Source organism: Monodelphis domestica, chromosome 5, assembly GCF_027887165.1.
Source record: "Monodelphis domestica isolate mMonDom1 chromosome 5, mMonDom1.pri, whole genome shotgun sequence".
Classification (NCBI taxonomy): Eukaryota; Metazoa; Chordata; class Mammalia; order Didelphimorphia; family Didelphidae; genus Monodelphis; species Monodelphis domestica.
This window is the reverse complement of record NC_077231.1, coordinates 315841980-315867717: the sequence shown is the minus strand read 5'-3', so window position 1 is coordinate 315867717 and position 25738 is coordinate 315841980. Positions and strand designations below refer to the sequence as shown.

General features: G+C 42.2%; 1 protein-coding gene across 9 annotated transcripts in view; it reads right to left on the bottom strand.

Annotated features, from left to right (window-relative positions):
- Positions 1-25738, bottom strand: part of MACC1 (MET transcriptional regulator MACC1) — a 175073-nt gene that overhangs the window by 106968 nt on the left and 42367 nt on the right. For 3 of the 9 annotated variants that reach the window (XM_056800530.1, XM_056800528.1, XM_056800533.1), the window contains exon 1: positions 7702-7856. The exons of 3 other annotated variants lie outside the window; for them this stretch is intronic. The gene's annotated coding sequence lies outside the window, so the exon portion shown is untranslated. Of the gene's footprint in view, positions 1-7701; positions 7859-25738 lie in introns of those variants that run through there. 3 more of the 9 variants (XM_007505398.3, XM_056800534.1, XM_056800537.1) reach the window with 2 other exon arrangements.

The following is a 25738-nucleotide window of genomic DNA, read 5'->3' as shown; positions in this document are numbered from 1 at the left end:
AAAAGTCAGTTGCAGGGTGTATGGAAAGGCCAGGCAGTCCTAACAAAGTAATATCAAGGTAGATGGCAAGGCCCCCGGAGTCCATGGGCTGCATCCACAGATCAAATGATAATGGAGTGAATCTGGAACACAAAGAGATGGACCAGATGGCAAGGTCTCATGGTCCTTCATCTCACCAAAAAGAAATAAGTTGACTACCATATCATCCCAGCAGGGTGAGCAGTCTAGCAATCTGACTCCTGGTCAGGGGTATAGATGAATTGAACTCAAGCAGGGAAGGGCACCCCCCAAGAGCAGCAAGTTTTCATGTGGTCAGACTAGAAGGATCTGGGGCAGTCAAACAATACTATATACTCTACCAATACCTAATTAATATTAAATCATATTAAAACTCATTCTTAGTATTTGTAGGTAAAGATGAGATTCATGGACAGTTGTAGAAGGATTAAACAAAGCTGTTCATCTGAATATAATGGAATATTATTGTGCAATTAGAAATAATGATTACAAGGAATTTGGAGAAACAAAACTTTTATGAACTAATCCAGAGTAAATTAATTAGAAGTGGGAAGCATATTGTACACTACAGCAATCTAAACAAAAAGGTCACTTAAAGGAAGTCAAACTCTAAAAACCTTTTAAAATTAACTAAGGATCCCACTAAAGAGATAATAAAACAGAATGACCTCCTTCCCAGAAAGAGAAGAGGCACTAGAAGAGCAAAAAGTTGCCTCTATTTCCAGAAGGAATTACAGTACTGATTCTCTTTGCTTAACTGTTTTTCTTTATTATAAGGATGTATTAAATTCTGGGTTCAGTGGTAGGCTCTTGAGGTGTATGTATAGAAATGACTAATATAAAAGAGTCTACAAGCATTCATGTAGCTTATTTTAAATATACACACATATATATCTCAAATTTTAAAATAGGCTGTCACATGGTTAGATCTGAGAAAGATCTTAAATATCAGTTATTCCAATTCTATCATGTTGCAGATGAGGAAACTGAGGTCCAGAAAGCAAAATTATTTATACAAAGTCAGATGAATAGTAAGTAGCCAAGCACAGACTCCAGCCTTGGAGTTTAGACTCTCCTCATTTGTGGCTGTCTATACTGTTGACTACAGTAGACTGAGATTACTTTGGACAGGAGCATAAAGTATGGGAGGTAAAATTGTTAGCCATTCATATTGAGCCCTTCATATGGGTGGAGACGATAAGTAGATATGCTCAGTTTTGCCCAGTGATATCAGGATGACATAATGTAAGATGAAGACTAATATTGTACCTCAGCCACTTCATAGCTGTGAGACAGTAGCACAATCACTTAACCTTTTCCTCGTCCATGAATTGGGAATGAGAAGAATCCCTCCCTCACATGTTTATTATTTGGATCAAAAGAGACAATGTATACAGGATCAAGACATCCCCATGACTGCTCCAAGCAAAAGGTTCTTCCATGGCCTTCACTACCTCCATGTGAAGTTTCCTCTAGTTGTTCCTTGAGGGCAGGTAATTTTCTTTTGCATTTGTATTCTGAATGTGTAATTCAATACCTAGCACATAGTAGGGGATTAAGAAATGATTTTTTTTAATTCATTCACTCATTCAGTTTTTCAAGCTTTTAAATGCTCTAGAAATTTGAACCATTATTTTCATTGGAATTACTACTATCTCCTGGATAATTTATTTATCAGTTGATTGATTGATTAGTTGATGATTGTATGGTCATCTGAGACTTTCAGACATTATCTAAAGTGTCATCCTTGTGTTCATTCATTCATTCGATGAACATTATTTTCTATCTCCACAGTAGACCCTACACTTGGTACTGGAGATGAAAAGAGAAAAAGGAAATAGCATATGACTCTAAGGAGTTAATCTATTGGAGAGTGGGGCAAATAATGTGTGCACAAATGATTAAATCCCAAATAAATGGTGGGGGTGTGTGCTAGTAGTTGGAGTAATCAAGAAAGACATTGTGTAGGAGAAGACACTTGAGTGAACTCTGGAAGAAGCTTGAGATTCTAAGAACCCAAATTTCAAGTCAGAAGACACGAAGTATTCAATGGAATACAGCTGCTATGGGATAAACTCAAAATTCCAACAAGTAAAGAAACTGAGGGACAGAACAGTCACTTCATATTGCCTCAGAAATAGCAGCAGAAGTTGGACATAGCTCTCTAAACTGTATTTGAAATATAAATTCAGACAAAGCAATGCATCATAAGACTGAGTCTAGCAACAAGAAATGAGTAATTATCTTCATTCAAGAGATGTCCTGACTCTCTGTCTCTCTCTCTCTGTCTCTGTCTCTGTCTCTCTCTCTCTGTCTCTGTCTCTCTCTCTGTCTGTCTGTCTCTCTCTCTGTCTCTGTCTCTGTCTCTGTCTCTGTCTCTGTCTCTCTCTCTCTCTCCCTCCCCCCAGTCATTCAAGATGTATGTGAAACAACCTGAAAAGCTATTACAAATTTTGACCCAATTTTTCTTCTTCAGAAGGTTTAAATTGCCTCCCAGAAGTGAGCAGTTAATTCCTTAATAATAGGATATTGAAAAAAATTGCAGTCATTAAAAAAAAAAGTCTAGGGAGGCCTCCAAAGCTATATTTCAGTGGTGGTTGTCATCATTTGCTTGGACAATTCTTTTGATTACATTGATGATGATATCCCTCCACTTCAAGAGTTTTAAAATGAAGGATCAGAGCTAGGGTTCTTCATGTGGGATCTCTTAACTATTAGATTTATAGAGAAATAGACTTCTAGAGATAGATGAATGGATGGGTAGATATAGATATTTAAATGAATAGATAGATTTGTGGACAGATACAAGCATAGATATATACATAGAAAAAATAGCTACAAAGGTATGGATATATGAGTCGTCAGAAATAGATATGTGAATGAAGAGATAGATGGACAAATTGATAGATATATAGGAAGATAAATCAGTACATAGAGATGGATGGATAGATGGGTGGATGGGTAGAGATAAGTAAATACATAGACAAATAGATGGGTAGATGAAGAGGGGGGATGGAGGGAGAGTGAGACAAAGATACAGAAAGAGAGAGAGGAAGAGGGAGAGACAGAGACAGAGACAAAGGCAGAGAGAGAGAGACAGAGACAGAGAGACAGAGACAGAGACAGAGAGACAGAGACAGAGAGAAGGAGAGAGAGACAGAGAGTCAGAGAGAGGGAGATTTTGGTTCTGAAGAACTGATGGTGAAACCAGTCTTCATCTAGGTAGAAGCTTGGAGTAAGAGGTGAACTATGGAGATAGAACACAACAAACATGATCCACCAAGGTCATTTAGTCAATCTGTTTCATTGACTTGGTTTTTTTTCTGTGACAAGGGAAGGTTCAAGTGGGTAGAGCTATGTCAGGAAAGAATAAGTCGTAGAAAACAAGAGTCATTAGAGTTTGGGGGCCTCCTTTTTTGGGAAGAAGCAACTTATGAACTGAAAGGTGTCACATACTCCCATTGCCTCTGTGGCTGTAACACAATGACTACTTTAGAATCATCTTTAAAACATTTTCCTTTAGACCAGAGTTCTGAATCTTAGTCATGTGTCATGGCTTTGGATGGTCTGGTGAAGTCCCTGGAGCCGTCTCAGAATTGTAAATGCACAAAATAAAATATATGAGATTACCAAGGAAAACAATTATGTTGAAATAAAAGTATCACCATGTGGAAAAAAAAAGTTTCTAGATCCCAGATTGAGAAATCTCGCTTTAAAAAACTTATCACTTATCACTTGTATATATGAGCATATGATTTGGGGTTTGGCTTTAAAAAATAAAAGTGATAACATTTGTACAAATGGTGGAATTGCTTATCAGCTCTGGGAGGGGAGAGCAGAGAGGAGAGGGAGAGAAAATGAGTCATGTAAACATGGAAAAATATTTTTAAAGAAATGAAAACATTTTAAAGCCTACTGCTTTAGACTTTTGGTAACCTTAAACTTTATAGTCCCTTTTTTTGACTGTTTTCAGGGGAAAACTATTCTAAGTGAACTCCTAAAGGAGAGAGCTATTAAGCAATGTTCCCAGATCTGAATTTTTGACAGTGTCGTCTAATGGAGATAATGCTAAGCTTAGAGAGAAGCTACCTGGCATCAGCTTGGGGTCCCCAGTCAGGGCACAAAACCCCTCTGTGCCTCAAGTAACTCTTCTAGGACATATCTAGTGCATCCTACCAGGTTCTCACCCTCTACACTGCTTCACTTGGTGATCTCTGAAGTTCCCATGGTCAGAATCGCTATCTCTTGCTGATTATTCTCAGATCTCTCTATCTTGACTCGGTATCCCTTCTGACCTCCATTCTCACATCTCCAGTAGCCTTTCAGAAATCTCAAACTAGAGGTCAGGTAGGCAGCTTAAGCTGGACATATCCCAGTTTAAATATGTTGTCCCAGGCTTCCCCATTACTTGAGAGAGCAACGCCATGGTCCTAGTCCCTCCGACTCACAACCAAGAGTTATCCCTGGAGTCACCTGGGATTCCTCACTCAATCTCTCCCCCACACACACATCCAAAGTGGTGGCGAGGCTCAGCTGTTGTCTCTGACATCCACCTTCTTCTCTCCTCCGACCCTTCCCACTTTGGAGCAAGCCCTCATCACTCCTTCAGTCCTCAATGACTGTCCTGGTTGCTGATGAGTCTGCCTGCCTCCAGCCTCTCCCTCCTCTGGGCCTTTCTCCATTCGGCCCCTAAAGTCTGACCCTGTCACTCCTCTACCCACTGAACTCCAGTGACTCCAAAGGGTCTCCAGGAAAAGATACAAAATGGCCTTTAGGAGCATTTGGCATGGGAAGCCCTGGAAAATCATCCTCCCCTCCAACCTTTCCAGTCTTCTCCTTCCTTACTTCCCATAAAGACTCTTTAGTCCTGGGACACTGGCCTCCTCCCTATTTCAAGATCAAGCAATACTTGTCTCACCTGGGCTAGGCATCCTCTCTTCCCATGCTTGGAATGCTGTCCCTCCTCTGCTTAGATTACTGACCTCCCGGCTTTCCTGGAAACCTTCCTGACCTCTCTGAATCCCAGTGCCTTTCCTCTGGCAGTTCTTGCCTACTTGTTCATCTTTAAACCCTCACCTTTCATCTTAGAATCAATTCTGTGCATTATTTCCAAGGCAGAAGAGCAGTCAGGGCTAGGCAGTGGGGGTTAAATGACTTGCCCAGGGTCACACAGCTGGGAAGTGTCTGAGGTCAAATTTGAACCCAGGGCCATGACTTTACTGAGCCACCCAATTGCCTTCTCCTAGCTCCTATTTATTGTGAATGTGCATATTGGTTTGCAAGTTTTCTCCTGCATTAGACTGTAAGTTCCTTGAGGGCCAGTATTGCCTTTTGCCTTTTCTTTTGTCTCACCAGCACATAGTAGGCATTTAATGAGTGTACACGGATTGATTTTTCTGTAATAAGAAAGTGAGACCAAGTGAAACCCTGTGCTCGTGGTCCCATGAGTCATAAGAGATCTAAGGAGGAATCTAAGCTCCTGGGAGGCCACTATCAGGAAAGGGAAAGGCATTGGGGTGTACTGGGGGAGGGGGCAAGAGCTGCTCTGCCTTGTGGATTCCATTCTGCCAGGAGAGGAGGCTGCTTCTCTACTTGTCCTGCTTCCCTGATGGCTGCTACCTGGGATCCTCCTTCCCCCCATCCACCAGCTCTCCATCCCTGTCTGAGGGAGCCAGTCTCAGTCACCTGCCTAGGATCCAGCACCACAAGGAGCAGCCTCAGTCGCCCATAGCCAGGCCCATTGGAGCCACTGGAGAATCATTATGGAGGGCATGAACGTGCTCCTGTCCTAGAACCCTGCATCCTTTGGAGTCCTGGACATGCACCTGAGCTATGGGAGAAGCACGACAGAATGGCCTGAGGAGGGCGACCTTGGGATGCATTCTCCAGAGGAGCATCCTTTGAGGCAACTGCGGGTGTGTATTGGGGAGAAGAGGACTCAGCTGGGTCAAGGTGCAAAGGTTCCAGGAGTGGATCTGTCACCAGGAAGGGCTGAGCTCAGCCTGAGACTCTTACTGGCTGGGTGGCCCTTGGGCTCGTCAATGATAGCGTCTCTAGCTGCCTCAGTTTCCTCATCTGTAAAATGTGGGTAATAACGCCTTCTACCCAAGTTCTTGTCAGGAGAAATGATCTTTGTAAAGCGCCTGTAACCTTACAGCACTCTCTTAGGGCCACTCATGGCTACCAGGCAAAAGACAAGGACAAGTTCTTCTCCACCTCAGAAGGAAAAACCAGGAGAAATTGGTAAAAGTTGCAAAAAGGCAAGTTTAGGCTTAACCTGGGTCAGTCCACTGAAGAGCTCTCTTGAAGGGCTGCTGCGTTCAAGGCACAGGAAATGGAAAGCCAAGCGGGAAAGAGCGGCTGGCCTCGGGGAGTCTGCATGAGGAAAGAGGTCTCCGACGTGTCCAGAAGGGGAATGGGGGAGCCGAGGGGGCAGCCGGCTCCTTCTCACCGACAGCCTCTACGCTGCAGCAGTTCCCTTTGGATATGTTGCCAAAGGAATACTTCCCAAGCAGGCGCGAGAAGCCCTTTCCTCCTGGGAGACTCCAGGGGACATTTCGCCTGGGTTTCTTTGGAAGGGCGCCCGGCACTGGGACAGCTTCGTGTACGGCCATCGAGAATACTCCGGCCCCGACACCACCCAGGTCTCGGCCCTAGAATCCCGGAGGGGGGGAGGGGAATCATGGGCGGCGCTTCTCCGCCTCAGGGGTCATTTTATACAACGTGAGACCGAACAGAAATCTCCCCAGCGTACCCCAAACGTGGCTCGTCCCCTTGGGCTGGAAAGCCTCCGGGGAGGAAGAGCAGCTTTCCCCGCCCAAGGCCTGCCATTTTTCTTTGGGCCGGCTCCGCTGGTCTGGCCTGGAATGCTCTGTCCTACCACTTCCTCCCGGGTCGGATGGTGATGCCTCATTTGAGCCGCTGGGTCACTCCAGGCCACCAGGCCAAGGCCGGACTTCTGCCTCCACATCATCCACCCCCAAGCTCGACTCTGGTGCTGGGTGGCCTGGTGGGAAGAGCAGCAGATGTGGAGCCGGATAGCGCGCCTTCTACTTCGGACTGGACCGCAGAAGAGGCGGGTCGATGACGCGTCCCGTCAGCCCTCTGAGTCCCCGTTCCCTCCCTGGTAAACCGAGGCGGGCTGGATGCCTTCTACGGTTCTTGCCCTTTTTCTTTAGACAGAAAGCTCTGCTTGTCACTCACGCCATTTGCCACTAGAGGCAGCGTGGCACTGTGGGGAGGACACTGGCCAAACCACGTACTGGGCAATGTGGGGCTGGTCATTAGCCCGAAGCGACCTAGGATCCCAGCCCACACGGGCAGACGTGGGGGAGTCTGAGAGTTTGAGAAGGGAGAAAGCAGCATGAGCCCAGGCGGGGACTGAGAAGGAGCTGGCCCAGAGGCTTTGCTGCTTAGAAGGCAGGGTCCTGGCCACACGAACATCCTGGGAGGCTTCATTTTGCTCATCAATAAGACGATGGGGCAAAGTGAAAAGGCCTTCAAGCTCCCTTCCATCTCTGCCTCTAGGATCCAATGCTCCCAGAAGCCTCACTTTGGAAGAAAGATCTGTGAAGGTCATGAGAAAAAGGGAGAGTGGCTAAGTGTCTGGAACAAATGCAGGCAGCATGGGGCTGAGGAAGAAACATGAGATTCAGAGAGGAAGGCACTGGGTTTGAATCTTACCTTTGCTACTTTCCGTGTCACCTTGGATAAGTCCTCTTCTTTCTTGATCAAAGTTAATGCAATCATCTTACATGAGGAAGGGGTTCAACTAAAAGATTTCTAATGGCTCCAGATCTATGATGCCCGGCACCTTTGAGGGATGGGATGGGACAGGAGGGGGAGGGGAGGAACCTGGCTCCAAGCTCTTCTCTTGATTTTCCATACTTCTTCACTGTGTGGATGGACACTTGATCCCAAAGCCTCCTTCCTTTCCTTGTTCAGCTCTTTCTGGTCATCTTTCCTATTCGAATTCAGCTCCTTAAAGCCAAGCACTGTCTTACTTCTTTCTGCTATTCTTATACCCAGTTCCTGTTGCATAGAAAGTGATTAACAAAATGCTTGTTGACTTGACTTGATTTATTCCAGCCTGAGGAGAAGAGCTTTGTGGGGTAGAAGTAAATGATTAGACTGGATAGATTAGAAGCAACATAATGTCACAGGAGACTGTGGGCTTAGAATCAGGAAGACTCATTTCAGGAGTTCAAATCTGACCTTAGAAACTTTCTCTAGATGTGTGACCCTGGGCAAGTCAGTTCATCCCATTTGCCTCAGTTTCCTCAGCGGTAAAATGAGCTGGAGAAGGAAATAGCAGACCATTCCACTATATTTGCCAAGAAAAGCCCCATACAGGATCATAGATAGTTGAACACACATGAAGCAACTGAGCATCGAGAAAGCTAGAGCACAGCAAGCTATATCCTGGGAAGGAGGGGAGGCAAGGCTGCACTGACTCCTGTGGACAATGGTGTAACATTGAAAATTAGTTTCTCTGCTAAAAGTATTATATTTTAGAGGTTTATTAAATATTATTAGAATTAAGAAATAAAAAAATACAAAATAAGGAAAGCACATGTAACCTACTCACTACATTTTGCCTGCTTGGTAGAGAGATGCCCGAACCTAGAAGCGGAAGCAGAGAGACCGCCCAAGTAGGCGGAGAGTCAGTTTAAATACAATTTTTGTTCTCAGCCCAGGTGGGAATTCAGGTGAAATTATAGGGAATTCTGGGAACTAGCAAGGACTTCTGGGGATTGAAGTCTGGGGTTCAAATCTCCATTTTTACAATGGGCAGTTATATGAAGGGAATGAGTCCTCCGATGAATGACTGGATGAAAGAAGAATGTTACGAAGATTTGATTAATGGTAATAAGAAGAGAAGATGGAAAAACTGGGAGACAAGTGACCAATAATAATAATACCTGGAATGGATGTATTGTTTTCACACTTAATCTATGCTATCTCATTGAATATTCACCAAATAAATGCTTTCTCAATAACTCATAAAAGTATGGTTATACCCATTTTTCAGATAGGAAAAAGAAACTCTTCAAAAATATTAGCTTTCTTATCATTGTTATCAAAAAGTTAGCAATCATAATGATAACTAGCACTCAACTAGTGCTCTAACATTTCTCGCTTTTTAAAAATTTTTATTTAATCAATTGATTAAGAAAATTTTTCCATGGTTCCATGATTCCCTCCCTTCCTCCCCACCTCCAGTAGCCAACAAGCAATCCACTGGGTTTTACGTGTGCCATTGATCAAGACCTATTTCCATATTATTGATATTGAGTGCTATAACATTTGAAAAACATATTTGCAGGTATGATCTCATTTAATCCTCACAAGAACCTTGGAATGTCAGTGCTATTATTATCCCCACTTTACAGAAGAGGCACCTAGCAAACAGTAGAAGTGACTTGTCCAGAGTCAAACAAATATATATATATATGGCTCGATTTGAACTCGGGTCTTTTTATCTCAAGCACAGTGCTCTACTCACTGTGATTACTAGAGATAACTGACAGAAGTCAGATTTTCCAGATTCCAACTCCATCTACTATACCAGATGATTGTAATGATATCTGCTGGATGTGATGGAAGTGAAACTAAGGCAGTGCCAGCCACTGTCAGCGGGAAGATGGAAACAAGACCCAACATCAGGTCTTAAGCATGAGATATCTCTGTAACCGTGAAATTACCTCAAAATGGGTAAACTTCAAAACTTCTCCTTCCTGAGATGCAGGAAGGTGCCAAGGCTGAAGAGTAGATCAGGACCAACAGACCATAGAGCTGAAACTGAAAGGCAGGAACCTCAGAGCCCATTTAATCCAATGTCCGCATTTTACAGAGGAAGAAACTGAGGGTCAAGGAGGTGGCATGCCCAACATCACTCAGGTGGTAAACATAAGAAGTGGTTTTAGTACTAGATCCTCTGACTCTAATTCCCATCCTACTTCACCATGGTCTGTCTTCATCCCTTGTCCTTCTAATGGCCAGTTGAGCATAGCCTCAGTGCTAGTGAGGAGCAGAGTCCTCTCTTTTATCTATTGATTCTCAATCAGCTCATGAAGAATTATCCCTTCCTTCCTGCCTTGGATCTCCCACAGCATTCTTGGCCTGCATCTGGGTTTTTGATTGCTTAGGATACATAGGATCTCCTCACACTTTTACAGTTGTTCCATTCATGCCTGACTTTCCATAGCCCCATTTAAGTTTTTTTTGGCCAAAGTTACTAGAGTAGGTCATCATTTCCTTATCCAGGTCATTTTTCAGTTGAGGAAACTGAGGCAAATGGGCTTAAATGACTTGCTTAGGGTATGAGTGTCTGGAGCCAGCTTTTATCTCAAGAAGACTGACTAGGCTCAGTACTCTAAATACTCTAAACATCCATAAAAACTGCCCTTATCTCCTCATCCTTAAGTCATTGTAAAGTACTTTGAAGTCAGGGACCAGGCTTCCTTTATCTTTTTGCCTTTTAGGCACTTGAGATAATACCTTGAAGAGGATGGGGACGTCATGAATGCCAGTTCACTCATTGAATAGCTTCATCTGAAGACAAGACCCAAGCGGTCACGCAGGCAGGTTGGCCAAAGATTCACTGGACTGCCAACATTATTAGGCAGCATTTCCCTCCTCTCTCTCACCTCCTTGTGACTCTCCTGCCCTTTTTTTCCCTTCCTCCTCCTTTGTAGGGGTTTCTCCAAATGTGAAACCTTTTTGTCTGAATAGCTTCCTAAGAGAGAAGAAGAAATGGGAATAAAAATGATCTTGAAAAAGAAGGCCTGAGATTCCACTCACCACATTGTGAGTGGAGTCTGGTTACATAGGGAAGTAAGGATGCCTGGCTGATGCGTGTCTGAAACTCTAAATGCAGTTTCTCTTCTCCAGCTTGCTCACTTCTGGGCTTACCCCAGGACCCTCCTCCTGCTCGTTTGTTTGTTATTTTTAGACTGAGTCTCCCTCTCTTAGACCAGACATTCAGGGGCTCCTCAGAGACCCATCTCTCAACCAATTGGCAGGTTTGGGGTCTTCTACTTCATCTGTTTTTGACTTGAGGCAGTTTGTCCATCTGTTTTTTTTTTCCCTTCAAGTTTTATTGTACCTTTATAGTCTTAGTTTGCAGTAACGCCTGAGTACTGATTACCCCACTAACCTATCCACTGAACTTTCCCTACAATCAACAAAGGCAGCCAAGCAAAAATCAACCAAGGTGACAACTAGGTTTTCTGACATTACAATATATATGCTGTTCCGTACCCATAATCCCCAATGCTCCAAGAAAAGAGAAAAGGTACTTTCCCCCCACCTCCTCTCTCATTATAACTCCACGGTGTCTGTCTGGCTTCTACCATGCTTTATTATTGTCATAGAGGTATTGGGTATATTCTTCAGTTCCTAGTCATTAGTTTCTGTATTAGTATGCACGGTCTTCCCATGCTGCATCACAGTTATTTTTATTGCATAAGAACATTATATCACATTCATATGCTACAGCTCATTTGATCATTCCTCAGTTAATAGGGAATCACTTTGGGTTTTGTTCTTCGCTACCACAATAATCGCTATGAATGGGCAGACTGATTTCTATGGGACCTTGCTCTTTGTGGTGTCCCTACAAGACAGAACTTCAATGATGATGCTTTGAGTTAATGGTATCCTCGCGCTGGAAAGAAAGGACAAACCAACCACAAAACCATTTTACATATGAAGGCAGTGAGGCCCAAGAACACTAAGAGGTATAGACGGGATTGCTCCCTCTACCTACTAAGTGACAGGTCAATGACCTTTCTTCATATGCGTCCTTATGGGGCCAAGAGAGACCTAGAGTTGGAGAGAACTGAGTTCTAGTGCTGTCACTGTCATTTACTAGCTGTGTCACTATGGACAAACCACCTAAGATCTATCACTTTAATTTCCTCATTTATAAATGGGTATGAATGAATGAATGAATGAATGAAAACAGCATTTGTGATGTGTTTAGGATGAGTCACAGTGTTGGGCACTAGAGATCCAAATAGAAAAAAAAAATGCAAATAGTCTCTGACATTAAGGGGTCAGTACTGGGAATTTATATTGGGAAATGATAGCTCCAGAAGGGAAATTATGTCTGAAGAGTCCCGGGATGGAGAGCTGATGTATATGACCCATCCATTCAGAGAATTAATGGTTCTGCTCATTGGATTAATGTAACTAGAGCATGAGGAAGAGAAGAAAAGAGGGGCCACCTGGATAGCTCAGTGGATTGGGAACCAGGCCTAGAAGCAGGAGGTCCAAGGTTCAAACTGGACTTAGACCTTTCCTAGCTGTGTGACCCTGGGCAAGTCACTTAACCCACATTGTGTAGCCCTTACCACTCTTCTACCTTGGAGTCAATACACAGTACTGACTCCAAGATGGAAGGCGGGGGGTTAAAAAAAAAAGAAAGGAAAGGAGAAGTAGATCTCTGAGGAGACAAGCAGTTGGTGAGGTGTCTTAAGTGCACATTTGGATGGTATGTGGTCTGGTTGCCTAGTAGATAGAGGGGGGTTTGAGCACGCCACAACCTGATATACAGAGCAGAAGCCAGTCTACCACTTGTTATGTATGATTGTGTGGGGATTCCTTTCATGTACCGGTTAGATGAGGTGACTACTGATCCCGAGATCCTTTACGGCACTCAAGATTTTGTGATGCTGTGATGCGTGTTTGTGTGTGTGTGTTTGTCTTTTAGCTCCCAAAACCTACCATGGGATCCAGCGTAGACAGGAGTAGGAACATCATAAATACTTATTGAATGAACAAGGGAACAAATGAACTAACAAATGAATGGATGAATGAACAAATGCCTGACTGAGTGAGTGAATGCCAGACCTCATTTCTTCTGTTGCATGGTGTAGTCAGCAGTTAGCCACAGAGCATGATTAGAAGAGCCCCCTTGCATGAATAGCCTGTCACTGATCCCCACTGGATATTTGTTCCTTTGGGTTGAGACTCTGTCTCCTGTTGGGTTAGGGTTGGTTTTACTGGGAGGGGAGAAGGAGGTGTGTGCATGCGGGAAAATCTTTCTCGGATTGTTATTTTAGTATTTCATTATTAATCATTTCTTTTTACCACGTCCTCACATCCTATTGAGAGATGGGAAAAGGGGGAGGGAAATTAAGCAAGTCAAATTCCCTTATTGGCCACAGCCAGAACATTTTAAAATCAAATCAAAATGTGCACACGCAACCATCATTTGCTCTGACCAACTGAAGAATGCCCTAGTCAGCCACCAGAACCTGAATCATCTCTACAGAAAGAAGGTCCTGGATATCCCCTACAAGCAATCAAGGAATGCACAGTGAATGACAACATAGGGCCACCCCTGACTTTTGCAGAAGTGGAGAAAAAATAAAAGAATCATCAGAGACTGCCCCCACCCCCCAGAAAGGGTAAGTGATCTGGTCATGGAGCAAAAGAAGAAACAGATGAATTTCCCAAATGCTTTCAGCTAACTACCCAGTGTCAGTCCTCTCTATAAGATTTCTGGTGAAGGGCATCTAGGTGAAGCAATGGCTGGAGAACTGAATTTGATGTCAGGCCATATCTGAGCCTCTGTCACTAACTGAGTGAACCAAGGAAAATCCCTTAAACTTCTGTCTGACTCAGTTTCCCCATCTGTACAATGAAATAATCATAGTGTACTCATAATGTAATACTATCAATGAATAATATAATATCTGCTGCCTAAGCTTGTTGTAAAGATAAAATGGGATAACATTTGCAAAGTGATTTACAACCCTTAAAGTGCTACATGAATGCTAGATATCATAATTATAGTTATTATTAATTACATGAATGGGAATCACATAGGATGAGAAAATCTGGATGGAGTTTCTCCTAACTCCTCCTATAGATCCAACTATTCAGTCTCAGTCTCCTTTGCTGCCCCAACCCTATGTGCGCATCTCTTCCTGGGTCTTCTTTCTACACAGTGATCTATAAGTCACATCTCTTCATCTCTAGCCCCAGCTGAGCCCCTCTGCTGTACAAGTATCACAACTCCCTGCTGATATCTCTACCTGGATGTCTCAGAAGCATCTCGAATGCGACTTAGCCAACGTGGAACTCATCTTTCCTCCCCAAGCCCTCTTCTTCCAACCACATTCCCCAGTTCTATTGAAAAGACCACCAAATCTCCAGTTATTCAGATTCCTAATCTATCATTGTGTATTCTTGGATTTATCTGTCATCCACTCAGCTCATCCATTCCATTTCTGTGCTCATATAATCTACAAGCTTAGTTCAAGCCCTCGAGGATCCCCTCTTGCCTGGACTATTGCAAAAGACTCAGTTTGTCTTCAGACATCCAGTTTCTTCTCTCTTCAATCTATCCTCCAAACAGCTACCAAATGGATAGATACACCTGACAGGATTACTGTCTTACTTAAGTTTCAGAATTTTCATTGTCTTTAAGATAAATAAATGTCCTTGTTTGCCATTTAAAGTCCTTCCATCTCTATCTCTAACTGTTTCTAGGTTGAATATACATTACTCAGGCAGGTAGGTGGTGCAGTGGATATTATGCCAGGTCTGAAGTCTGGAAGACTCATCTTCATGGGTTCAAATCTGGCCTCAGATCCCTGATAGCTGTGTGATCCTGGACAAGTCACTTTTCCCAGTCTGCCTCAGTTTCCTCATCTGTAAAATGATCTGGAGAAGAAAATGGTCAACCACTCCAGTATCTTTGCAAAGAAAACCCCAAATGGGGTCATGAAGAGTTGGACATGTTTGAAAGATGACTGAACAGCAACAATAACAAATGCATTACTCACCTTCACACACTATATTTTCGTCAAACTGACCGCTTGTTCCTCTTCCTCCACCCCCTCTCTCTTCTTAGAATCCCTCTTAGAATCTTCCTGCAAGAATTAGCTTAATCATAACCTCTTATGCAAGGTCTTTCCTGATTCCCAAAATGACTTTGCATTTTCCAGTGACCAATCTGTCTGCAAGGTGCCTCCTCCTAATAGAATTTAAACTCCTGTGAGACAAGTGACTGTTTATTGTTTGTTTTGAATTTGTATTTCCAGCAACGAACACATCTCTTTGTATGTAGTAGGTGCTTCATAAGTGCTTAGTGCAAAAAGGCATCAATTCTAGCTTTGGCACATCCCTGTTTCTCCCTATTCCCCTAGTCATTTCTGTCATTCAGGACCACATCTCCACTCTCATGATATTGAGATGGTCTCCTCATTCTTCTCCCTGTCAAACTTGCTTCCATCACAGCTGCCAATTATTTCCCCTCCAGGTAACATCCTCTGGGTATGGAGTTCCAGAAGGATTTGCCTCCTACCCCTCCTCCTCCTCCTCACTCAGGTGATGAGACAATGCCTCTTCCCATGGTGCAGAGAAGGCAGGAACCGTTTTCCCCTGGGTTCAGTCATATTTGCTGCTGTCACCGCTGACCAACACTCCAGGACTAGACACTGAGCTCCTTTATCACTGTGGTGTGGCAACATCAATAGAATAAAATAGAGAGAGGTCTGTGATACACAGATGATGGCAAGTGTGCAATCTGTATTTAAATTCTCTTAAAGAGTTCATTAGATTCGCTATGGAGACATCTTCTTCATTGAGCTGTTGGGATTTTTTTTCTTTCTTTTTCTTTTTTTTTAAACTCTTGCCATTTATCCTAGAATCAATATTAAGTATCAGTTGCAGGGCAAAAGAATGGTATGGTCTGGGAAATTGTGGTTAAGTGACTTGTCCAGGGTCATACAGCTTGGATGCATCCAAGATCAAATTTTAATCCAGGGCCTCCTGTCTCTAGGACTGGTGCTCCATCCATTGAAGAATCTAGCTACTCTTTCCTTTCATTCTCTTTTCTTTCTTTGTCTTTTTTTCTTTTTTATGACTATTAATCATCAAGATGTAAGGGGGTAATCGGTCTTCTAGTACTGTCCGTCTAAGGCAGAGGTCACCAAACTATGGCCCACGGGCCACATGAGGCCCCCGAGGCCATGTATCCCGCCCCCACTGCACTTCTGGAAGGGGCATCTCTTTCATTGGTGGTCAGTGAGAGGAGCACCGTATGTGGCAAGGCAGCAAAGCACAGTGTAGCTCACATACAATACTACTTCCAGTGACATAATCCTTTGCATGGCGCCTTGGAAAGAGGCTGCACAAAGGATTATGTGGCTGCACAATGGAAAATGTCAGCATGGTGAGCAGCCATCTGGGGGAGGGGATTCCACACTGTGTATATTGCTGCCCAGTTAGGGTTAGGGTTAGGTTTTTATAGTCCCGCCCTCCAACGGTCTGAGGGATAGTGAACTGGCCCCCTTTATAAAAAGCTGGGGGACCCCTGCTAAGGGGTGACATGCTCTTGTCCAGCCATAGGGACTATCCAGCCAGCCAGCATCTATGCTTTTATTTATTATTGATTAATTAGCATAATTAATAAATATTATTGGTTATATGTTACTAATTAATATAATTAATAAATAAATGTTATTTATTATATGATTCCTTTGGCATCAGCAGAAATGTTATCAAAGCTGATTCAGGTTCATCCAGAACCCTGAAAAATCACCTGGGTCAAATCCCAACAGGGACACTGATCTGTTGTACTGAAACGAGCAGCCTGTAACTCAGCCTAGAGATCAGTCTTACCTCGGCTGTGCCAATAGATAGAGCCTTAAGCTTAGGATCAGGAAGTCCTGAATTCAGATCTAGCCTCGAACACATACTAACTTTATGATTTAGCAAATCATGTAATTTCTATCAGCCTTGATTTCCCCAACTGTAAAATGAGAATAATAGCACATACCATAGAGATTTATTATGAGGACCAAATGAGAAACCTTAAAGCTTTATAAAAATGCTGGCTATACCTAAAATCTAAACTCAGATCAGTTTGTTGATTTAAAGCTAGAACGAAACTTGAGGCCATTTATTCCAACCCCTCAATTTGCAGATGAGGAAAATGAGACCCCTAGAGATGAAGCAACAAAGTCTATAGACAGTCGGTGAGAAAGCTGAGATTTGAACCCTTGTCCTTTGGCTTTAAATTCAGCACAGATCACAATATCATTACCCTTCTCTGCAATTCTGTTTCCTCAAGAGGAGAAGAAGGAAGTTGGCCCCTCTGATCCCTAGGACCCCTTCCAGGTCTGAGATTCTATGGCTTTGTAGTTATTGGTACAGAAGTAGGCTACACACATATGCCCATTTCCATTTCCTTCTGCTTTTGAACTTTTTATTTTTTCTTTAAACCCTCATCTTAGAAAGAATACTAAGTGTTAGTTTCAAGGCAGAAGAGTGTTAAGGGCTAGGTAATTGGGATTTAGTGACTTGCCCAGGGTCACACAGCTAGGAAGTTTCTGAGGCCAGATTTGGACCCAAGACTTCCCATCTCCACACATGACTCTCTTTCCACTGAGCCACCTAGCTGCCCCTCTGCCTTTGATTCTGGCAATCTTTTCTCTGGAAATAGCTCCTGGCACCTCAGACTCTCACTTAACACAGAATATCTACCCTCTTGGTGTGGAAAAGAGTGGGGAAAGCCCAAAACATTTTTGAGCAGCCTGTTTAACTCAGTCATTTACCATGAATGAACAAGGAATAGGAAACAAGAAGTTTTCAAATCATTTCCTGTTCTGCTATTACCTGTCAGAAAGTCAGTCTAGCTGGAGAGAAAATGGGATTTTCCTTCATTGAAAGTCTCCAAGTAAATGAATGATAAATTCTCAGAGATTCTCGAGAGGAAATTCCCCATTCAGATAGTGGTTGGATTCTTGGTCTTGAGGTTCCTTCTAAATCTGAGATATTCTGATCTTGTGAAGATAATTCTCTGTCCTGGTTCTTGTCTGTAGTCGGAAAAGCTTTGGTTTAAAAAAAAAAACCATGAAAAGTGTCTCTAATTAAGGGACTTTTCTATTACAATTCTGTCTGAGATGTTCTGCTATTCATTTGCAGCAAGGCCAAGCTGTGGTTCGTTTATGCTCCTCTATTAACACAGGAAGGCATAAAAAGAAGGAAATGAAAAATGTTGCTTTTTTAAAAATCTTAATCAGTCCATTGGCACTAACTCTCCTTGGCTTGAGACTCATATCCCTAAGATCCAAACCAAGTCCATTCTGTGGCTGAAGAAGGTGCAAGCTGGACTGTCCCATCAGCTGCATACTCTGCTTTGACTTTTGTGGGTGCTCTCTTTCAGTTAGCTTCATTTCATGGGAAACCCCCAAAGACAGCAAAGAGCTATCTCCAGCAGAGGAAGTTGGTGGCACCATTCGGGAATCGGAGCCTCCTTCAGCCTCAAGAGGCAGAGGTGCAATGTCCCCACCTCCCCAAAGAATAGCAAATCAGCTGCCTGCCAAGTCAGGGAGAAACAGAGCACCCCATGACCAACCACACTGGCCCACACGATCGGATTTTATGGAAGGTCAAAGACTGGACACATTTAGTTAATTTGGTGGAGGAAATGACCTACTTTTTAGAGATAGGCTTGCCATGAGAAACAGCTGAACCTGAAACTGCAAGAAAGGTTTCTGGGATGCTTTCATCATTTGTTTTCAAGTTTTATTGTTCCTGACAAAAGGAGTTCATTTCCACAGAGCAGTCTTGGGAAAGCAAGAAGTCAGGATTCAGCAAGATGCGCTTTTCCCCCAGTAATTTGGACAGAAGACTTTCTTTATAAATCAAAGAGCACGGTTCTAAAGAGAGTTCTGAAAAGACCTCTCTTCTCTGGTGGTTTGATTTTGGAAAATTAAATTGGATTTCTCCATAGTAAGAAGCTACTTTTTTCCTTTAAAATCCTTCCCCCACCAGGAAGGGGGAAAAAAGGAAAAACAAAACTCTTATAACAAATATATACGGTCAACCAAACAAAGTTCTATACTGGCTCTCTCCACTAATGTATAATTTCATTTTAGACATTTAGCCATCACCTCTCTGGCTTGCTCCCTTTTTTTGTTATTTCTCTTGATTTTCTTGAACTTTTATTCCTCCAGATGACTTTTCTCATTTTGCTTTTGTTCTATACACTAAGATTCTTTGGTAGTCTGATTATGCTAGCTAGCAATAATAAAAGGAAAAGAAACTGCAGAAATAAGAAGACGCAAAGAAGCAACAAAACTTTTTTGGGGAAGATGATATCATGGTATATACTCAACAAAAAATGAATGAATGAAGTAATAGCCTCACAAAATTAGTAGGCTATAAAATAAATCTACATAAATCAAAAACCCCAGCAGGGAAAGCTAGAAAGAAAAACTCCATTTAAAATTATTACAGAGTGGATAAAATATTTGGAACTCTTCCCACCAAGAAATAAACAGAAAGTATATGAATACAACTATAAAACATTGTTTATACAAATAAAGGCAGACCTACATAACTGGAGAAACATCAACTGTTTATAGATGTGCAAAATAAATATAGTAAAAATAACAGTATAGTTAATTTGAGAGGGGAGTTGGATAAGATTTGCCCCCTTCATCACACAGCAACACCCCAGTTCCTCACTCTGTTCCTGAGGCAAACTGACCTCTAGACAAACCAGATCTTAGAGTCTGAGCAGGTCTTCTCTGCTTGCAGAGAAGAAGAAACTTGCAGGGACCCTGGTTCAAGCTATGCCTACCTGAGGAAGGGGTTAATCCTGAGTGATGGTAAAAAAGTCTCCCAACTAGCTGCAGAACCAGAACTGATGACTCAGATGCTGCTAAGCTAGAAGTCTCTATTCAGAAGCAGTGATTTGTCCAATCATCGATTGATCTTTTTCACTTTGGGCTGTGAAGCAAGAATTAGGTAGGGGAGTGGCAGTAGCCCTGGTCACAGTCCATTTAAAGAGGAAGAAGAAAAAAGAATTTATTAACCCACTATGTGCCATGCACTTTATAAATATTATCTCTTCTGATCCTCTCTGCAGCCTTTGGAGCTGGGTGCTGTTGTTATTCCTTTTATAGTAGAGGAAACTGAGAAAAAATAGGCGTTATCTGACTTGTCCAGGGTCACACAGCTACTCAGAGTCTGAGGCTGAATTTGTTTGACTCAAGAGTTCATGACTCCAGGATCTGCTGCACCCCCCTAGTAGCCAGTGCTATCTAGTTCATATGTCTTTATCTGGGTTCTTTCCTAATCTAGAGGAAATAGATATTCTAGGATGTAAGTGCTCAGCCCCTCTTATGTGTTCAGAAGTTCCAGGGGTTCCCCCAGCAGCTGGAACTACATGGTGATCATAGCAGTAGTGATCAGTGCTATCCTTTCCATTGGCATGGCTAGTATCTTTGGAGAGACTCACCAGAGAAAAACAGACCTGCAGCAATAACTGCTTGAAAACCAAAATTGCTACCACAGCGCAGAAGTAAATAGACTAGTCCTGTGTTGGCAAGCCTACGACATGCATGATGGAGGGGTCTTCTCCCTTCCCCCTTCCACTGCTCCTAAAGACATTTTTTACTTCCCCTTCCCCTCTGTCCAGCGGCCCAATGGAAGTGCTTCCTCCCTCCCCTGTCTGGGGTAAGGCAAGGGGCTCACATGTGGCATGAGGATTGCAGTTTAGGCATTCAGTATCTAAAAGTTTTGCCATCACTGGACTAGTACAACAACGATGACACTTAATGAAAGGAATAGCAGAGGACTCATCTACCATCAACACCATCACTTCCCAGACTCTCCTGTGAGTTCAGCATTGAGAGGAATCTTCTTGTCACCCATATTCTCTATATGTCTTTTTATTTTCTTTGTGCCCCAGTCTTCCATTGATGCTGCAAGTGTTTGTTGAAAAATATACATCCCAAAGTTGTGATGGATGTTTTATAACAACTGTCCTTCCTATACCATTTTAGCCAATATCTGTTTGGAAATCTAATTGAGTCTGACTGGCCAGACTCAATGGAAAGAACATTAGGAGGAATTAAAGTACCAGAAATTCAGTCCCTCAGTTTTATGGCTAGAACCCTAAGAGCAGTAATTAGTCACCCGTGGGGAATCCAGACTGACAATGAAAGTGTAAGTGAGAGAAATAGCTCTCGAAAGGGAATTGTACATTCTTGTTTAGAGTTAGATGGAATTCCAAAAATAAGCCCTTGACCCTGCAAGATTAATTAAACAATTGGAATACATGTATAGATTTTTCTATTTAATTAGCTGCATCCTGTTATAATAACGAATTGGCTTTTAAGGTAGTGCCAATATTAAAGCCCTCAGGGTCATGTGGCTTTTTTCTGTGCTGTTTTATTGAGTTTATAGCATGTGAAAAGCTATTACTACAACCATGATAGCTCAGAACTCCCAATTAAGAAAATTCCTTACATTCGGGCAGAAGTATGACTACCTACAATAAATAATTCAAAGTCTGGGGTATCTCTAGCTACTCCCTGACTACTTCCTTTTTGAGGTAAAATGTATTTACAAAAGAAAATAGCTGGATATATTGAAGAATCTTTTAGGACACAGTTAGAAGAAGGGAAAGTTGGAGAAAAAGTAGACTTTTGGAGAACTTCCTTCCCTCAAATGTGGAAGAGGTAAGTAAGTACCACTGATAGATAACATCAGCAATACTGTTCTGGGATGTTGGCAGAGCCTGATGACTCACTCAATTTCCCCCTTCTCACCACATTTTAGCTTCTCTTCTCAGTTTCCCCTTTTAGGACTTGTCCTTGTGCTACTGAGTATTTTAAGTTTGACTCAGTAAGTCCTGATGAGCCTGGAGATACAGCTGTCCTCTTCTTAGCTCTTTTCTTTCCATCTTTCTCTTGCAGACTGAGTGTGGTGTCTCTTTAAGCACTCTCAGGCATAAGTCAGATCCACCTTTCTGGTTCAAAGATCACAATACTCTCAGATTGTTCTCAGAGCTGAGAAGTAATGCTTGAACTGTAATCCTCTGAACTATAAATTACAGAATTCCACTGAGTTCCCAAAACCCCTATTACATTTCTCTCATGGGATTTGGAATTTTGCAGTCTCTTGCAAAATCATCTGTTGTTCTCTTGACATATAGAACTATATGATGTAGCCTTGGATTACATCGGTATTTAACAGAAGAATGATTAACCCAGTGCTAATTTTCCCCCCAAAGGCAAAACTAAGGCATCCAAGAATGAGGGTCTCAGATGGAGAATTTCTCCCATGGGTCCATAGAAATTCAAGGATTCCAGTGTTATCTGGGACAGAGCCTTCACAGTTCAGCAACTGCTCTGGAGTTATTTCCCCAAGTCCCACTCAAAATGGCAGACTGTGTTTCCAAATGTAGGCTGACTCCTTATTCTGTTGGTGAAATCAGAGGGCAAGGATTTCTAATATTGTCACAAATCCCCAATCAGCACCTCCTAATGATAGCTTTTAGAAAGGCTATTTACTATGAAAACACTTATTCACTTAAGTTACAGTGAAAAGAATAGTTAGGAAGCATTTTTCCCAAGGCTAGAGGACATTCTCCCATATATACACACAGCTCAAGGGGTACAAGTGGGATGGAACTTAGGGAGGGAGGTGAATCTTACACAATTAGATTTAGAAAGTCTTTCTTCTCCCCAACACAGAACCCTAATCTTGATTCTCTAAGGTGTCATTTTCTGCAGTTTTGAGTGTTGGTCCATGGATGGAATAGGTTTTCTGCCATGAGAGGCCTCATTCTCTGAAACTCTTTGACATCTCTGATGACTGCTTCTCGCTCTCTATCAGTCACTGTTCCTGTCTCCCTTTTATTGCTGTGCCTCAGGGGATTTGCGGTCTCCCAAACTTAACAGATATCCTGGCAGCTCCTATCCTGGAATGCTCATTCACCTAAATCAGGAAAAAATAAATACATACAACTTAAAGGAGTCATGTAATATTTTTAATGAGAGACAGGACATCATAAGGATAGACACTTTCATGACCAAATATGGGAGAACAGATAGCCTCTTCTTTGCTCTGGACATATTTTCTTTGTCCTCTGCTCAAGATTGAATGGATTTCTTTCTTTTTCCTCATCCAATGTTTGGTTTTTTGTTTGTTTGTTTTAAGATTGGGGGATAGAGTAGGTGGAGAAGAGAGGGAAAGAGAAAAAAAAAAAAACTCTCTTCCCATCCTACTTCCAAAAAGGTTCCTCTCAGAGCCTTGACTCAGTCCTTAATTCACTGAGTGACTAATTCAGTGCTTGATTGACTATCTGTTTTGATAAGTAGACCAGAGGTGTTTCTGATCTTTTCCTTCCACTATAAGAGATTTCCTGTGAACATCATTCGTCTTCATCTAATAAATCAACACTTTGGTCTTCTCAAACTGATAAAGGCTGAATCATACCCAGTTTAGACTTGATTGATTCAATCTGGTTGTCTGAGCCTTCTGTGATTACACTAGTCTCTTAAAACTCCCAGCAAAAGGACTTTAGTAAAGCTGTGGGACAACTCTCATTCATTTGGGTTAGAACTAAGAATGCTTGAAAAGTGGTAATGGAAAACAAAACTGAAGAGCTAGGACTTAATCATAAAAATAATAAGTTCAAGGATGAATTCATATTTAATCTTGGAAGTAATGTTGTTCAGTCATTCTTCACTCATGTCCAACTCCTCATGACCCATTTGGGATTTTCTTGGCAAAGATCCTAGAATGGTTTGCCATTTTCTTCTTCAGGTCATTTTACAGAGGAAGACAGTGAGGCAATAAAGGGTGAAGTGACTTGATTAGGGTCATGAGTTAGTGTCTACGATGGCACTACTAGCTGCCCCCTCTGTTGGTAGTAAGGAGTCACTAAAAAGTTCTGAATCATGAGAGTGACTTCATAAAACCATTCCCTTTAGAAAATTACTTTAGAATCCTTGGCAATGGGTGGTGAGGTCCTGAGTAGTACACTCAGGAGATATTGTAGGCTTATCTCCAACCAAGACCTTTTAGATCCATTTGGCTGACCTTATCTCTACCCATTTAAACTCACAGCAATACTTCAGGTCAGTGTATTTGGCCAAGTCCTAGAATCTTGGCTATTGAATTCTTCAGACATCTGATCCACTAGAGGGGATTAGTGGACAGGCTGAACTGATTATATCTGGACCTTCAGATTCATAAGGAAATCCTTTGTCACTGACTAAGGAATATAAACAACTTCTAGGCAGTTGTAGTCAACCTCATACTCAGAGTCATAGTCAAGTCAATGAGCATTTATTAAGCTCCAATTACGTGCCAAGCAGTGAGGAAAAAGTCTGGTTTCTCTGATTACAGCAAAGCCAGGACCTGTTTTACCTTGGACCAATCAATCAATTTCTTTGGATCTGGTTGGATCAGATGATTCTTGAGATCCTTCCCAGCTCCCACATTCATTATTCTGTGTTTGCCCCTAAGCAATACTTGCCCAAGGTTGTTAATGCTTAAGCTTTAAAAGATATTAAAGAATTAAGACCAGTAGAAGAGCTTTGATGAATCACCATAGATGAGACTTGGAGACCAGGAGCCATGAAGAACAGAACAGGTCTGCTGAGAATGAGGCACCTGATGGAAAAGTCAGCATAAAGCAGACCAATCTGAAAGAAACAGCCCTCCATCTGCCCATTATTGGAGACATCTGCAAAAGAGTTCATGTCTGGTAACTCAGAATGACAAAGAAAATATGCAATGAGATCTGAAAATCATTATTGGAGTCTTGGGTAATAGCACTGAATCACACACACACATGCACACACACGCACACACTATGACTTAGGTGTAGCTCTTCTATTATAAGAAAGTATCAGTTCCTGAGGCCAAGCTATCCTCATTCTCCGTACCACCAGAATTGCTAGTCTATTCTCAAAATAAGAAGGAAAGAGTCTACGGCATTTGGGTCAATTCTATATTTCACCCACCATAGATGGCCAACCTTCACCATGAACTAAGTTTTAAATATGCATGTACTGGGTCCAATCTATGGGTTACCACAGAGTATCTAGAGTACCATAGAGATCTAGAAGAAAGAAGACTGGGTCCAGACCCACAGGTCCTGGTTTCAGATTCTGGCTATAATATATCATTAATGTTACCCTGAGTACATGATTCTCTTTTTTTGAGTCTCAGTTTTCTAATTTGTAAAATGACAGATTTGGAACAAGATAATCTCTGAAATCCCTCCTAGTTCTGATATCCTATGACTCCACTAGACCATAGACTTTGGAGGACCCCCTTGCCATTTGAAAGGAGAAAACAACTTTCTCTCTACTACATGAAATGATAGAACTAGAAACAGGGGAGACTTGGGTTCTAATTCCAACATCATCTTCTTGACTTTCCCCTGGAAATTCGTTTAATATTTCTTAGTTTGAGTTTTGCTTATCTGTAAAAGGGAATTACTCTCATCACCTACATCTAGGGAATTATTGAGAAGATTTAATAGAATATTGAGTGTTTGGTGCACTTTAAGTTTCTTTCTGTTTCCCAGCACCAAAAATTTAATTGATTACATCTGGCCTTCAGATTTCTAAAGAAATCCATCACTGACCAAAGAATATAAACAATTTCTAGGTAGTTGTGGCCACTCCCATCTATAGCTCAGACCATGGTGAAATAAAACACACACACACACACACACACACACACACACACACACGCACACACACACACACACACACACACACATACACCCTGGACTCTGAGGTAAAGCCAAGTCAATAAGCCTGGTACCATATAAGTGCTTTATAAATGTTTAATGACTAAAGAGCTAAATCAATTGTACAAAAAATCAAGCCATTCTCCAATTGATAAATGGGCAAGGGACATGGATAGGCAGTTTTCAGATAAAGAA